We start from the raw sequence: 18,595 nt of genomic DNA, 5'->3' as shown, positions 1-18,595 counted from the left end.
CTTGTATATGCTGATATCAAAAGACATCTGAGTATAAATTTACAAGATCAAAAATATAAAAATAATAAAAAGAGTCTAAATAAACAAATACAACTGGTGAAGTTGTATCCATCCAGAGCAAAGAGATTCTAAGGCACAAAGTTTTACTATAGCTATTTAGCTTCATAAATATCAAATGTTTCAGTTTATCTAGAGGTATAATGGTTTGAAATATGCACACCCTTGCATATTGTCACACAATGGATACAATTTGAAAAGTGCTGGAAGAATTGTTTTAATTTAGACTTCTTTTGAAGAAGGTCAAATATATTTAGGTACAAGTAGTCTTTTGAGAGATGAGTTGAACGGATCTTAAGAAGTGGGAAAGTGAGACCAGGAAAATAAAAAGCCAGAAAATTTTGTGTAAGTTCCCACTATGGGTTTCTGAGGCTCTGTGCTACTGTTGAACTCCAATAGTCAATTTAGCTTACAACAATTCCATCTGAGGTGTAAGGAAGCTTCAATACTTATTTTTTTATGAGAGAAAGATTTCTCCTCTTGGCTTTAAACACCTTGGTTCTTAGAGCTTGCTACTCATGCAGGGTAAAGTAAAACTCAAGCCAGAGACTTGGAGGTATTTACTGTGAGCACTGTTGCAATAAGCTGGGCTGTGCAGTGGTGAGGGACTCAGTCAGCAACAATGGTACTCACCATCATAGTCAGAGACTTGAAAGCATCCCTCTCAGTGAATAACAAAAGAAGCAGACAAAATATAATAGATAAGAAATCAGAAATAAATGACATTCCTCACTAACATTAAAATCATCATAAGAGAATATTATGAACAACATTGTGCAGACAAACTTGAGTATTTAGATGAAATGGATATAGAATGAAAAAGAAAAAAGGAGTAGTCTTAGTTCTACTAAAAAAAATGGATTTAAAAATGTTCTCACACGTCCAGTTCCAAAAGGTATTACCAGTAAATTTGTCACCAAATATTTAAGGAAGAAATAATATTTCCAACTTATTTTATAAAACCAGTAAAACCTTGATACCAAAGCATGGACAAGGATATTTTAACAAAATCAAATTACAAGCCACATGTGCTCAGATTAAAGTAAAATCATAAAGAAAATATGAACAAAATTAATTCAGCAATAAATAAATAAAAATTATATAATCAAATATGAAAAAAGTAAGTTGGAAAATGTGTTATCATTCAAATTCAATTAATATAACTTAAAATATTAACACAATAGAGGGAAAATCATAGAACTTCTTAACATATGCCAAAACTATCAATAAAAATTAATATACATTCATTAAAAGGAAAGCAAACTTTGGATAGAAGTGGACTTTCTTCATCTGAAAAGGTATCTAACTTTTATCTTTTATCTACAGCAAACATTATTATGGTTGGTAAAACATTAAAATTTGCACTGGTTTATTGGGAAGAAAACAAGGAGGCTATTCTCACTGCTTCTATTGATTATTGGACAGAAGTTCCTAAGCAATGCACCAATGCAGGAAAAAGCAGCAAAAAAAGAGAGAAAATTGGAAAGAAGAAGCAAAAATTTTACTATTTTTTGGTTGATATAATTAAGTGCAAAGAAAAGAGAACCTAAGAGATACTACATTAATATTATTTGCATCAAGAAGATATTTTAATAAGGTTGCTGAATTAAAAATTGATGCAAAATAATGTTTTATACCCAGCATTAGTTAGAAATTTTAAAAGAATATAAAGTAGTCCTATAGTATAAAACTGTTAAAGATTAATATATAAAACAAACAGAAACAAAAACCCTCTTCTAGACTTTAAGTAGGATAGTTTAAAACACTACTGAGAAAAATTTTTAAAGTGTGACTAAATAGAATTGAAGATTCAATCTTGTAAATATATAACTGTATACAGATTGATCTAAAGATTTACAATATTTTCAATCAAAAATCCCAGATGTAAGAAAACAACCCCATTTATAATTGCATCAAAAAGAATAAATTACCTAAGAATAACATTAACCAAGGAGGTGAAAGAGCTCTACATTGAAAGCTATAAGACTTTGGTTAAATAAATTGAAGACACAGATAAATGGAAAGACATTTTTTCTCATGGAGTAGAAGGATTAAGACTGTTAAAGTGTCCATACTACCCTAAGCAATCTACAGATTCAATGAAATCTCTATCAAAATTCTAATGGAATTTTTCACAAAGATAAAATCAAAAATTTTAAAATGTGCATGGAACCACAAAAGATTCCAAATAACCAAAGAAATCTTGAGAAAGAACAAAGTTGGAAGTATCACACTTCCTGACTTCAAACTATATTACAAAGGTATAGTAATCAAAAGAGTATGGTATTGGCATAAAAACAGTCATGTAGATCAATGGAACAGAATATGGAGCCTAGAAATAAACTCAAGCATATTTAGTATTCAATTTATGACAAAAATATGCAAGGGAAAATGACAGTCTCTTCAGTAGTTGATAAAGGGAAAACTGTATAGTCACATGCAAAAGAATGAAAATGGACCACAGTCTTACACCATACACAGAAATTAACTCAAAATAAATTAAAGACTTGAATGTAAGACTTGAAATAATAAAACTAGAGGAAAACATAAGTGCTAATCTTCTTGATATTGGTCCTGGTAATGGTTTTAGGGAGTTGACACCAAAAGCAAAGGCAACAAGAGCAAAAAAATTTTTAAGTGTAACTATATCATATTTTAAAAGCTCTGCACAGCAAAGAAAACTATCGATGAAATGGAAAGACAACTTATGTATTGGGAGAAAATATTTGCAAATCATTTGTTTTATCAGGGGTTAATACCTAAAATATATAAAGAACTCATGAAACTCAATAGCATAAAAACACATAAACAATCTGATTAAAAATTGGCAAAGAATCTGAATAGACATTTTTACAAAGAAAACATACAGATGGCCAAGTACATAAAAAGATGCTCAACATCAGTAATCATCAGGTAAATGCATATCAAAAACATAATGAGATATCACCACACATTTGTTAGAATGGATATTGTCAAAATGACGAGTTTTGGTGAGGATGTGGAGAAAAGGGAACACTCTTAAATGGTTGGTGGGAATATAAATTGGTGCATCCACTATGGAAAAAAGTATTGAATTTTCTCAGAAAATTAAAAATAGAACTATCATATTCAGCAATTCCATTACTGGATATCTGTCTGAAGGAAACAAAAATCACTTTCTCCAAAAAATATGCTTACCCTCATATTCATTGAAACATTATTTAAAATACCCAAGATTGGGAAGTAACCCAAGTGTTTATTGATGAATGAATGAATGGATAAGAAACCTCTAATATACATATATATATAATTCAATCATAAAAAAAAAGAAATATTGCCGTTTGCAAGTACATGGATGGAACTTGTGGGCATTATGCTAAGTGAAATAAGTCAGACAGGGAAAAACAAGTAGTGCATGATCTCACTTATATGTGTAATTTAGAAAACAAACAAACAAAAACCAAACTCATAGCTACAGAGAACAGATTAGTGGTTGCAGGAGGTGGGCAGCAGGGGAAGAGAGGTTGGCAAATTGGGTGAATGTAGTCAAAAGGTACAAAATTCCAGCTATAAGATGAATAAGTCCTGAGGATGTAATGTACAGCGTGCTGAAGATAGTTAACAATATTGTATATTTACAAGTTACTAAGAGACTAACTTTTGAAAGTTCTCATCACAAGGAAAAAAATTGTAACTATGTGTGGTGATGGATGTTAATTAAACTTACTGTGGTATGCATCTTGCAATATATACATATATCAAATCATTATGTTTTACACCTAAAACCAATAGACTATTTTACGTCAATTATATCTCAATCTAAAAAAATAAGCTGCAGATTTATATAGATTGATCTGATATTAATAGATATTATTAGGTAGATAAATACATACCATATGCATACATGTATACATGCATTCAACATGTGGTAAGCAATATAATTAAGGTGATAAACAAACTGATTTGAAAAACAGATTAAGTGCTTGTGTGCCAGCATCACAATTATATCCGCAAAAACATAGCGGTATGATGATTCAAGCTGAGGATGATTTTTTTAAATTTTCAAATGTCTTAACAAAAACAAAGTGTGTTTATTTTCTTTTATTTATATATTTTTGGTAGTATTAACAAAATTATTTTGATATCTATATGAATATAACCAAGAAAGATTAAAGAAGAGGAAACATGGGAGGACTTGCTCTAGCCATCATAAGTCCAAGTGAACTGCTACTGTAATTAAGAGATGGCATTGTCAGTGGCCTATAGAGTAGAATAGTACCAGGGAAAGATTTCCCACAGACTGTGGAGGTGCTGGGGACTGCTCCCCAATGTGTATGCTCAGAGAGGCCTGAAAGCAGAGAGTTCAACTTTCTGTAGAGGGGTAAAGGGGTGGACAGGGAGTGGGGTCTTAGTTCTGCAGTTTGTTCACCTCAGAACAGCCAAAACCAAAACCTTTAGTGCTTTCCACTAAAGGTTTATTTGGCATTTCTCGGGATATTCAAGTAGCTTGACATAATGAGAACACAAATCAAGATTAATGAGAAATAGTAAACTGAGGAAAGAGGGCCAAATTTGCAAAAATGTGGAGAAGAATAAAGAGAATTTCAACAAAAACAGCAACAAAAAAGTAAGCAACATTCTTGGGAACAACATTTATTTAGAGTATATTTGCACAGAAATACAGAAAAAGGTCTGTCCAGATATAGAAGTTATTTTCCAAAGGTTCATAACATGAGATGAAGTAAAAAAAAAAAAAAAGAATAGGCACTGTTGAGACCTGAATTAGTAGTCTAAGAGATTAACTGGAAGAATCTTACAATGCAGGCAAAAACTCACAGATATGGAAAAACTGAGAGAATGAATGGGAGACTTGAATAGCTGATATTGAGACATAATATAATGTGACAGTCCTTCTAACAGAAGAAATGGCAGAAGTGGACTATATTTTTAAAGAACTTTTGTGGCTTCTCTCTTCACACTGAAGGAGGGCAACCGGCTCCAAGGAGGTGATTGTATATATATGTATAAAAGTTAGTATTTGTCACCTCCCTTATTTATATATATATAAAGGTTTCTGATGAAATTTTTGAATGACCAAGATACATATTAAACTTTACAAACTCCCAGATAGAAATACATCTTGCTTGAATAAAAGAACAGCAAACAGGATATCACTGTAGAATTTTAAAATCATATTTCCACAAAACAGAAAATACATGAACTTTGTACCGAAAATGGCAAAAATAATTGCTCAACTATTAGAACCAAATGAAAACAAACTAGAAGACTGATCTCAAGGTAAATAAATAAATAAATAAAAGGAGTAGATAAACAGAAATAAAGAATTAATCTCACAATATATAGAGTATTTTAAAATGATAGATAACAATATAATTGGGAATTTATAAGACATTAGTAATTTTTGTTGGAACAGAGATTATATATTAAAAAGGAAAATTGAATAATGGTCTAAATATATCAGGGAAAAAAACCCATAAGCTTGTAGAGAGAAAAATAGAAATATAGATTTTCAGAAAATCATAACTGTTGGGTGAAGGAAAAGATATAGGCAATTAAGTTGTTTGATTGGAAGCAGAAATATTATGTAGTGTAAATATACGACCAAGGAAATAGCAATTTGTATATACCAGTTAAAAAGAAGATGGCAAACGCTAGCTGAACTGAAAATCATAGTAGAACTGCCAAACTTCCAGATGAGGACATAGATGAGAAAGAGAAATACAGAAAGGCATGGACAGCCCAGTGAAAGTAAGACAAAGTGGGGAGTGGGGGGAAAGATAAATCAATACTCAAATACAGAAAAATTGTAAATTTAAAGCATAAATGCATAAAACATATGTCAGTTCAAAAATGCAAATCAATGAAATTATTTCATCAAAAGACAGACAAACATTGTGAGTCTCACTTAAGAGTAAATCCAAGCATTTGTCCTCAAAACAATGAGACTAAAAAAAATATTTAATAAAGTAGGATGAAGTAAGACATAAGGAAAATGAACTCTCCTTCACCCTTCCCAGTAAAAACATAATAAAATCAATATCAAAACCAGAAAAGGTAGAAATTAAGGTAAAATTTTTAAATGGTACAATAAAGGATTATCTCAAATCATGCAAAAGATGATCTGTGACAAAATATTCAAATTGATGAACTGGAGGAAGAGGCCAAAGCAGTCTGCCAGGAGGCATCAGGAAGGCTGAAAGAAGTGAAAATTTAAAAGAACATTATGTCATAGAGGTAGAAACATTGATATTTTTACAATAAAATCACCAAAGGACAGAGAAAAAAGTAAACAAAGGGGATTTTTTTAAAAAAGGAAATGACTGTTAAGACATGAAAAGCCAAAAATCTCTGGGCACACAGAGTACTAAATGATAAATATGGGAAAAGGAAATATCACATGAGTGAAATTTAAGGATAACCATGAAAAACAGAGTATTCAAAGAAACCACAAACATTCTACATTGGAATAAGAATAAAATTGGAATAAGCCTCCCTAAAAGTAACATACATACAGTTAACACTATTGTACTGTGAACTTAAAAATGGATAAGATGATAAAAAGACTCCTCAATAAAACCACTATTATACACACAAATAAACATTTTTTTTTAAAATAGATCCATAGCTAGCTTTTTTTTTAAAAAAAATATATTATTTATTTATTTATTTATTTTTGGCTGTGTTGGGTCTTTGTTTCTGTGCGAGGGCTTTCTCCAGTTGCAGCGAGCGGGGGCCACTCTTCCTCGTGGTGCACAGGCCTCTCACTATCGTGGCCTCTCTAGTTGCGGAGCACAGGCTCCAGACGTGCAGGCTCAGTAGTTGTGGCTCATGGGCCTAGTTGCTCCACGGCATGTGGGATCTTCCCAGACCAGGGCTCGAACCCGTGTCCCCTGCATTAGCAGGCAGATTCTCAACCACTGTGCCACCAGGGAAGCCCCCATTTTTTTTTATTTTTAAAGAAATAACACTTCAAAAATATTTTTGAGTGCAAAAATAAACCATAATATAAGTGCTCAGAATCATAAAGCACAATTTTATATCCTGAAAAATGGTCTGGAAGAATAGCTCCACTCATTAGAAAAATAATTCAGAAGGATATGTCAGAATAAATGGTAAGTAAAGAATTTAAGAAAGCACATTGTTTGCAAAATGGAAAAAACAATAAAAGAATAGGTTTATAACAATCTTAAACTAAAACTCTAGATGATACCCACAAGGTGTGAAATAAGGGAGGTGACAAATGCTAAGATACTTTTCCTCTTAAGAGGAAGACACACCTATTGCTACATTTAGAATTTGACAGAGAAAAATGGACATAAGTAGGGTTAATTAGTAGAATGAAAATAGAATTATAATATTAACCAACAAAAGAGAATTTTGTATATCCAATGGAAAGTAGGAAAAGAAAAAAGAATTAAGAGTCGGTGAAAAATGATCTAGCAATAGTTGTTCACAACACACACACATACACACGAACACACACACACACACACATGCGGCTTCAAAAAATAAAGACAAAAGAAAGGATAAAGAAATGACAGGAGGAAACTACCACTTTCTGGTTCCACATGAAAGGAGCGTGGAAGGCACTGCTCTAGTCTAACAAATTAAAAGGTGACCAGACAAAAAGATCAACAACTTTTTCTGGAACTATGAAGGAAGAGAAGAAATAGGGGAAAGACTATTCCCAAGATTGGAGAGACAGATGAATACAGGGAATCACAGCTTACCGGAGCAGAGATTCACCAGGAGAAACCACCTCAGGAACTTGCGGCAGGTTAGGAAAACCTGAACTGTAATTGACAAATTGCTGGAGCTGCAGTGTGGAAGACTATGAGTTAAAAACTCCAGAAGGACCCAATCATGGAGGGTCCCCTGCAATTTTGTGAGATTTACCAACAAGAGCTCAACAAGGTTCCCACAATAAATATTGTAGAAAATTTTCTTCAGGCTTTTGGCAAGGGAAAATCATACAACATCTGCTTTCAGACCAAAAAAAAAATTAAACTAGAAATCAATAACAAAAAGATAACTAGAAAATCTTGTAATACATAGAGACTAAACAGCAAAATTCTAAATAACATATGGACCAATTAAGACATCTCAGGAAAAATTGTAAAATGCTTTGGACTAAATTAAAATGAAAACACATTTATTAAAATTTGTGAGATACAGTGAAAACAGTGCTTAAAGGGAAATTTATAGCTTTGAATGCATATATTAGAAAAGAAGAAAGATCTAAAATCAGTCATCAAAGCTTCTACCTTTGACCAAAAAAAAAAAAAAAATTAAATCCAAAGTAAGTGGAAGAAACTGAGTAATAAAAATGAAAGAAGAAATAAATGAAAATAAAACAGGAAATCAGTAGAGAAAATCAACAAAACCAAAAACTGTTTCTTTGCAGAGATCAATGAAATCAATAAGCTTCTAGCCATACTAAGGAGAGAGAGAGAGAGAAAACAAATTACTAATATCAGAAATGAAATATGACATCACTAGAGTTCCCATGTAAATTAAAACAGTAATAAAGGAATACTATGAACAATTCTATGTTCATAAATTAGATTACCTAAAATGAAATGGACCAATTACTTGAAAGACATAATCTGCCTTAATTTATACAAGAAGGAATAGACAATCTGAATAGACTGATATCTATTAAAGGAATTAAATCTGTAATTAATCGTTGAAAACAGAAACACCAGGCCCAGATGTGTTCTGTGGTGAATCTACCAAATATTTAAGGAAGAATTTATACCAATTTTCTATAATCTCTTTGAGGATAATGCAGAGGAAATAGTCCTCATTAAAAAAGTTTAAATTTAACAAAAATCACACTTACAATTTAAGATACAGACATCACTTTCTAAATGCCACAAAATTTTTCAGTATTCAGGTATTAAAACAAAACCATCACCAGGATCCAAAATAGTAAGAAGTATTACCTCAAGAAGTTTAAAGAATATATTAGTCTTTAATTAACATAACTGAGGGTCTATAAAAAAGCATTTCTTTTGCCTTCTGAGCCTCATGCAGGCAGCTCTGTTGTACAGTCTCTCACTAGTAATTATTTTATGACCCTCAAAGGCCAGTTAAATATCCTTCAGCACAATGTCAGGGCTGAGCGAATCTAAATTCTAGTTTAAATGCAACCGTTAGCCTTCACTGGTTACTGAAGAAAAGAGAGTATCACTGTCTGCTATCTACAAAGAGTTATAGAACCTCTCTGAAGGATAAAATGGACCGTTCATTAGATCAAGGTTTTAAAGAAGATTTTATTTGACATTATTTTAAATACTTTAATTGTAATACATTAAGAATATTTGGCATTATCCTTGTCATAAAAGGTATTGACATAGTAGAGGAAAAAGGGTGGGATATAGTGGGAGCAAATGAAGAAACCTTCTTTTTCTGATGTCTTCCAAATATAGACACCTAAACGTCATGTAATGGTTTCCCCCAAATCTTCTTTATTTTCCTTAATATGTAAATTTTCAGTAACTAAATAGCTGATTGGGTTGGCCATTTTACAGTTCTGCGTGCCTAGATCAGAGCCCATGAAATGATAAATATTTAAAATTTAAAACAGAAATTAAAATAGTATTCATAGAAGCTATATTTCATAATAAATAAGAATTTTATATTGATATAAGATGATCAAAGTGCATTAAGGACTGGAAATATAACCAAAGCACAGATGGGATGGGTGAGCATACCTTCTGACTAACCAGGCTCAATGCCATGTCTACTGAGATTTATGGACCCGAAGATAAATCAGCTTTATTAATTTCTACCTAGAAGTTTCCTAAGGTGTAGCAGTTACTCCCTGCTTATAAGAATGAAGGCCAGAGCAATATGGGTGCTTTTCTGAAACCACTTTGCTTTATACCTACCCAAAAAAACATTATTTCCTTCTTTCTCTTTTCTCTCTCTCCACACAATGATCCTACTAAAAGAGTGAATTACTGTCATCACATTTACCAGCTTTTTAAGGTATGACTAGACCTTAGTTTTCTGAACCTTTATTTAATGAAGCTTTTCCAATAACATACAATTTTAATGATTTTGTATATGATGCCAATTATTGGAGCTATTCAATAGTTATTCAATTTTCAAGGGTTTGATAAATCAAATTTATTTTCATGATATCATGTGATGATGCACTGTTACACATCACATAACCTAACAAATAAAGACGATTTATAAATGCCTTACATAGATCTTGCAAAGTATCAGTAAAATTATCAAAAAGTGAAACAGTGAATAAACAATTCTTTATGAACAAGGATTAATTGAGTCTGCTACCATGTTCTGTGTTGTCTTTTCTAATCCACCTTTACATTTGCTGAAATGTTCTTTCCTACTTCTGTCTCCTGCCCTCCTATTCCCTGCTCTCCATAATGTTCATAAAGTTCTGTTTATACTTCATCTTCCAAACTCCAACACAGGTGTTTCTTCCTCCATGACTTTTCTGTTCTATGCATATACAATATTAAACAACAACAACAACTTTTCCTCACTATTAATTCTTTATGACTTCCTGCTTTCCTCACTATCACTAACTCTTGATGGAGAGTCCTTATTACCTGGATCCACAATGAAAGAAAGAGAACTGCTAAATACTAGACATTTTTACATGAGTATTGAATGATTATTATCACTAGGTATTTCTAGTGAACATTCTAAGTTCAGATAGCGTGAAGTGCCAAATATCATTGGAAGAAATTGAGTGACTCCAATACTATCCTTTAGAAAAATATACTTGCTCGCTATTCATTAAGAGTGCAGGTAAACTGAAATGAGGTTTCCTAAGGATTTATTATAAATAAGCCCATTATGACAGAGAATTGGTTGCCCTTTATTTCATCTCCCTCAAATATTAAAATGATGTCCTGGGGGCTTCCCTGGTGGCGCAGTGGTTGAGAGTCTGCCTGCTAATGCAGGGGACATGGGTTCGAGCCCTGGTCTGGGAAGATCCCACATGCCGCGGAGCAACTAGGCCCGTGAGCCACAACTACTGAGCCTGTGCATCTGGAGCCTGTGCTCCGCAGAAAAAAAAGAGAGGCTACGATAGTGAGAGACCCGCGCACGGTGATGAAGAGTGGCCCCCGCTTGCCGCAACTAGAGAAAGCCCTCGCACAGAAATGAAGACCCAACACAGCCAAAAATAAATAAATAAAAATAAATTAAAAAAAAAAATGATGTCCTGTCACAAAATCTCCAGTCTTAAACCACTCATTAGTCTTAAACTATAGCTGAACTTTAATTGAACTGTTCCATCAAGCAAGGTAAATCTATGGCTTTTGTTAATTAGTGTTTGAAGGATGTATGTAGGAGTGAACCACAGAATGAAATTACTCTATTGCTCACTCACTATTTTCTCTTTTAACTATAGTACCTTACTCTTATCTCTTAATTTATTGCCAACTCTCCAAAACAATATACAGCTTAACTTCTAATGGACATCCTGAAGGTCAATGCAGAGATAGAAATTGGATTCCAGTTTTTTTCAAGTATAACTATTAGACTATCATACAGGAAACTTCTTACCATAATGTCAAAGACTAGAGCTGCATATTAACCAAAATATGGCAAACTCAATTCTTCAGTGTCACTCTATGAGACAGTTGTGGTCCAAGGTCAAACTGAAAGAAATATGTGCCAGAATGACCATGAGTTTGGAAGTTGCAATGTATTCACTGTAAGACTGATGCGGAAAATTTGGCCTCTGCGCACCAGTGCTGAATTGAATCTTGGAGTCACCATTTTGGGTGAAGTAGAAAGGAACAGCTTTATTGCTTTGCCAGGCAAAGGGGGATGGAACAGGCTCGTGCCCTCAAAAACTGTGTCCCAACCCAGGGGGATTTAGTGAGGAGTTTTATAGCAATGGTTCAAGGGTAGGGTTGCTGATAAGGATCAGGGTGTGTGCAGGGCCTGCACTTCTTTAATCTGGCCTCAGGTGGTCTCCTGATGAGCTTTGTGGTTCCTTTAATCTGGCCTCAAATGGTCTCCTGATGAACTTCTCTGGTTCTCGAGGTTATCAAACTGTGACCTTCTCTGGAATGAAGAATGCTTTACCAACTAGTTAACTTCTATTAGGTGAGGGTTTTTGTTTTGCAGAAGAACTCAAAGATGTTGTTATGTGTATCCCTTAAGGGGGAACCAGGACCCTGCCCCAAGGCTGCACTCTTGTTTCTTTCCTGCTCCTGCCGTGTCTCTGCATCCCCTTCCTTCCCTGATTAGCAACTGTTTGAACCTGCCCTTTGGAACTCAGGGAAAATCATAGAAGCTGAAGCCTATTTCTTACAAATAAGAAATGGGGGACACAGAAAGGCTTTCATGCCCAGGAGCCTCACAGGGTCCTGCTTGGTTTCAAGACCACCTTTGCTGCTCCCTCCTGACACATTCCTGGTCTTTCTCTGTCCATCTTGTCTTCTCTAGCTCTTGGCTAGAGTAATACACCCTCTTTCTCACCCAACTAATGCCTTGTCCTGTACAATCATATCTGCTTTCTTTCAAAGTTTCACCTAATATGTTGACTATACCAATTCTGTAGTAGTAAACATAATAGTAGCTTTTAATATCTATTATTGTGAAAAAAACATTATAACACCCATTATTACATAAGTTAATAGAGGTGAATTAACTTGCTCAATGTCAAATAGCTAGTACCTGGTAGATCTCTTTTTTGGTCCCAAGTCTGGTGGTGTTTCCATAATAATAGTTATTCTGTGTTTTGATCTCATAAAAAGAAATGGATAAAAATGATGGGATAAGCTAAAGCATTTGCATTTTAAATGAGGATCCGCTGGGAAACAGGATGCCTCTCAGACAATGCTTTTTACAGGTGAAGAGATATTTTATAGTTAATTACCAGATAACTTTATATCAATAAAATTATAGTTTGTATCCATCAAACTGCTTTACCCACTAAAGCAATCACACAGCTAAGAGCTAATAGTTGAGACCCCAATCTTACATACAGTCCTTGGATTTCATCTTTTTTGGGGTTTCCAACACCCATCTGGCTCTGCTCCTAGGCAATGAAGCCAACATCTGTTTCCCTTTCCCTACTACCATCTATGTTAATTTGACCTCAGTACTACCTAGCACACTCTCCCCTCAACACACACTAGTGACCCAGATCTCCACAATCCTTTCCACATACTCTGAGTCATGGCCTGCCCCATGAAGACCTGTACCCAGGAGAGAGGAGTTTGAAATAGGAGGGAGTCATTTAACACTTTCTTCCTTATGACAATAACTCTGAATCTCTCAAGAACATCCTTCACATGTTTCTGCTTATGTAGGGGAGTTATAAATGCTTTGAAAAAGCAACATGCACGAGCCATAAAACCAATTTATAAGATTGGAGGGAGGAGTAGGAGACATAGACCAATCTCTTCATGCTTATCAATCACCCTCCTTCTGCCTACTACATGCCCTCTTTCCTCTTCTCCAGTAGGACATGGTATCCAAAATGTTGTTAATCACTCCTGGAACCCTTGCCATAGACCAGCTCCTAAAATGTAACCCTAGAAATGGAAATCCCTTTGAAAAAAATTATCAAACTGAACAGTCACACTCTTCTTAAAGAGGAAAGAAAAGTTCTCCCAAAGTCACACACCTGATATGTAGTTGAGCTGCCAGACTAATGGAAAATCTTCACCCAGAATGCAGATAGAGTTAGTTTGACTTTGTCTCTATTCTGTTGTTTAATGACCTTGGAAATCAAGGAAAACTTTCCTGGGAATTTGCAGCTACAGAAAAGATCAATGCTTGTCATAAAACAGATTTTATTTCATCCATCTCCTGTTTGATTTCTGTCCTTCAATCTGACTATTACACCCACATTTTCAAAGGTCAGAGGGTTTTGCTGCATTTGATCTTCAGTAGATGGGAAGCCACACTTTTAAAAAGTACCATTTTTAGGACAGGCACAAAACTGAATCTAATGAAGTTCTAGAGAGTATGATTACAAAGTCAAACCTCAAAGGTTTGAATTACTTGCCAAAGAGCAGAGAGATAATAGTTATGGAACAGGAACAAAAACAATCACACAATGAGAATGGCATAATTTTTTAAGAAGCCTAATAATTATCATAGTTTTGAGACTTAACAGAAGTCAGCATGCAATTTTGGTGATTTATGTGGCTCTCTCTTACTGCGGTGTATTTCCACTATCCACACCAGTATTCTTCAATTCTTAACCTTCTTGTTTTTGTTTTTATTATTTCTTATTTTTCCTGGAGAAAAATTTTTTTAAATATGCTTCCTTAAGTTTAGTAAACATATATCTAATCACTTAAGAGATAATTCTTTGTAAAGCTTGAACTTAGTGAATAACACTCTTGAAGAGTATGTAGTAATGCAATGCCCCAAGATTCAATTTCTTATCCTAATTCTGAGCCAGCCACTTGAGCTTATTTCCATAGAATAAAGGTGCACATAAAAGAATTGGAAAAGAGAGGGTAAATGGGGACAACTTCTCTAAGATCATAAAACAATTATATGCTTGGATACTCGAGTACTTTGAAGAAGTAGACATGATTATTATTTTTTTTCAATTATGAAGGCTACTATACCTATATTTATTATTTCTAAAACTTGTTGTATCCCAAAGCTGTGCCACTCATTACCATATTGTGACTCACTATTCTAATAGCCAGAATTACAGTATGACAGCTAATACCTATTTAGATTTTTGGTGTGTCAGACAGTCTTCTATGGTGATATGTGAATCATCTTAACTATTACAAAACTTTTATTAGGTAGTGCTGTGATCTTTGTTAAATTAACATTTAAGTTAAATAGAGCCCCAGGGTGTCAGATGGTGTGTTTTGGTTCAACAAAAGACCACAAGGAAATGAAATAGAGAATTTACTACTCACTGGTTCTGGAGAAAGTACAAGGCATGCCTTGAGGGGCCACACAGGGAGGTCAAGGCAAAGGTGTAGTCAGAGACAGTGGCAGGGTCCAGGGCACATATCTTTATTAATCTCTATGGGTGGAGTGCCATGGAATTCTCAGTCTAAGTTTGGACTGGTCAATTCAAATCAAAAGTGCAGGTTATGATAAGCTCCATGGGGGTCCTATCTAACAAGCACAGAGGGGAGGGCCCTGCAAGGTAGGGAAGACTTTTTATCCCAAAGGCTGTAGGGAAGTCACATTGGGAGCTTACATTTACTTGTATCTCTGTGAGCTGCTATCTAAATCATGCACTTATATGAGGGGCTATGTAACTGTAAGGCCCCAGCAGACCACTTAGCCAAGCAATATGAATGCCAAGTCAACAACATGATGGAGTAGCATAGTTAAACTCTGGACAGGTAGATTCTATTATCGTCTCTATTTATAATGGGCTGGGGAGTGAGGACAATAAAATTTTGCAATTTATTCAAGAGCACACAGCTAGTGTGGGGTTGAGTATTTGAATTCAGGTACAAATATATTTTATCTGCTTCCAAATCCCAAATATAACCTTCAATACCATATCCTCAATTAAAAAAAAAATCCCTTCTCAAACAGTTCATAGTCTAATCCAGAAGAGGTGATTTCTAAAGATGAGTACTTATTTCTAAAGGAAGAGGATCATTTAGCAGTTTTATTCATGATTTTTATTATGTAAGACACACTGGGAAAAGTATTGAAGATGAATTAGAGACAGTGACGCTGTATGTAAAGGGGTCAAGATTTGAGGGCTACACAAGAAGTGTGGGAGAAAGATGACAGAGTCTGAATCAGCTTACTGATAATAAAATGGGAGAAAAGGGAATGAGTTTGTAAAATATTTAGAGGAAAACGCTCAAGAAGAGTTGACTGAATGAACTTGAGAATATGAAGAGGAAAAAAATCAAGAGAGGAGCACTCACTATGAATAAAAATTTTATTTCAAATTATTTCCCAAATATTAGAACTAAGTTTTTAGTGGTATATTGATCAAAAATTCTAAGATATTAAAGTATATAGTATGCAAATTTTCAGTGAAATTAAGGAATTATCAAAAATTTTCTGAGCATTCATAAGAAAAACAAAAACTTTAATATCAACCACATCTGTTTGTTGTAAGGACAAAACGACATATTGTTTGTAGAGCATTCAAACAGACAAGTCAACAAAGGAAATGAATTTGCAAAGTTGATTCCATTTCCTTCCACAATCATGGCCAAAATTAGCCCATATCTAAGAGTGTTGATTTTAATAAATGAGAGTTTTTACATATTTTAGTTAAGAGATCTTTTATGAGTACTAGAGATTGTTCCAGATACTTCAGATATAAAGAAAACCATCAACAAAACAAAAAGACAACCTATGGAATGGGAGAACATATTTGCAATGTGATGCAACCAACAAGGGGTTAATATCCAAAATATACAAACAGTTCATACAATTCAACCTCAAAAAAACAAACAGCCCACTCAAAAAATGTCCAGAAGATCTAAATAGACATTTTTCCAAAGAAGGCATATAGGTGGTTAACAGGCACATGAAAAGATCCTCAACATCTCTAATTATAAGAGAAATACAAATCAAAACCAAAATGAGGTATCACCTCACACCAATCAGAATAGCTATCATCAAAAAGTCTACAAATAATAAATGCTGGAGAGGACTTGGAGAAAAGGGAACCCTCCTACATTGTTTGTAAGAATGTTAATCAGTGCAGCCTCTATGAGAAACAGTATGGAGGTTCCTCAAAAAATTAAAAACTGAATTACTATATGATCCAGTGATTCCACTCCTAGTTAAAATACAGAAAAAAACCAAAACTCTGACTTGAAAAGATACATGCACCCCAATGTTCATAGCAGCACTATTTATGAGAGCCAAGATATAAAAGTAACCCAAGTGCCCATCACCAGATGATTGACTTAAGAAGGTGTGATATATGTATATACAGTGGTATATTACTCAGCCATAAAAAAGAATAGGATATTGCCATTTGCAGCAGCATGGATAAAACTAGAGAATATTGTGATCGGTGAAATAAGTCAGTCAGAGAAAGACAAACCCTATATGATATCACTTATATGTGGAATCCAAAAAAAAAAAGAATATATATACCAAAACAGAAACAGAATCACAAACATAGAAAATGAACTTATGGTTACCAAAGAAATGGCAGGGGAGAGACAAATTAGGAATATGAGACTGATAGATACAAACTATTATACATAAAATAGATAAGTAACAAGGATTTACTATGTAACATAGGAAATTATACCCATTAACTTAATACCTTTTAATAACCTATAATGGAATATAATCTGCCAAAAAACTTTTAAATAAAAATGAACCACTATGAATTCATTTAAAAAATAAATTTTTTTAAATGAACCACTATGAATTCATTTTTAAAAAAATGAATTTACCCTGCTGTAAACTGAAACTAACACTATATTGTAAATCAACTATACCTCAATAAAATAAATAAATAAATAAACTAATAATAAATAAATACAAAGTAAAAAAAAAAAAAAAATTAGGTTCAGCCCCCTTTCTTGGCACACGTAAATAAAGAAAAGTTAGGTGAGACAGTCCAAAATCTATGAGTATTTAACATGTCTCAGGCATTGTGTAGGGTGTATCATTATATTTGGGCTGAGCCTTCCTAATAATTAAAAGGAAAAATTTTACTACTTCCATTTTGTTAAGAGCCCTGGTAGGGACAACCAGAGGCCTGGGGAGTTGTTGAGAATAAAATAGGTCTGGGCAGAAGGCTATTGCTCCAGGGGACCTGGGGTACATATTACAAAGGCCAATATAACTTGTCAGACTCTCCCTCAGTGGGAAGAGAAGAGTAGAGCATGTGTCCAATGAAGAAGAGTGAAGAAACCATAAGGTATTTATGGGATACCATTAAAAGAACCAAGATATGCATTCTGAGAGTCTCAGAAGAGACAAAGAAAGGGATAGAAGGTTTTTGTTTTTTTTTGTTTTGTTTTTGTTTTTTTTTTTGGGATAGAAGGTTTTTACATAAATAATGGCCAATATTTTTTTCCAATCTGGTGAAGAAAATGGATATCTAGACTTGAAAAACCCAGTTGATTCCAAATAAAATGAATTTTTAAAAGTATACACTAGGACACATTTTAATCAAATTTTCAAAAATGTGAATATTGTCTTTCTACTCTGCCATATTGCTGACATCATCCCCTCCCCCCTCCCCCTTCCACACACATCCAGGATTGAGTCTTCCTAAATGAGGAGGCTTACACAGGAAGAGTACATTCACCAAGGCTACACAATAGTGGAGCATGGTTTCAAGCACATTCTCTGTGATGCACAAGAACTTGCTCTTTCAATCATATCATAGCAAGTGGTTTGCAAAGGACAAATAACAATGTTTGTGTTTTTTTTTTCTTGTGAAGATGGTCAAATTATGGCTGTCTTCCCTGCCTCTTTGTTCAGTTCCTTAATGGAAACCCAGGCACTTACCATTCCTAGGCTCTCTAGGAACCAGAAAACACTGAAAAGGAGTCTTTGCTTTTCACTATCTTTCCCTGAAGATCAATTCTTACACAGCCATCCCACTTTC

This window comes from Balaenoptera borealis (assembly GCF_965194805.1).
Source record: "Balaenoptera borealis genome assembly, chromosome: 6".
Taxonomy (NCBI): Eukaryota; Metazoa; Chordata; class Mammalia; order Artiodactyla; family Balaenopteridae; genus Balaenoptera; species Balaenoptera borealis.
Note: the sequence above shows the minus strand (reverse complement) of the source record.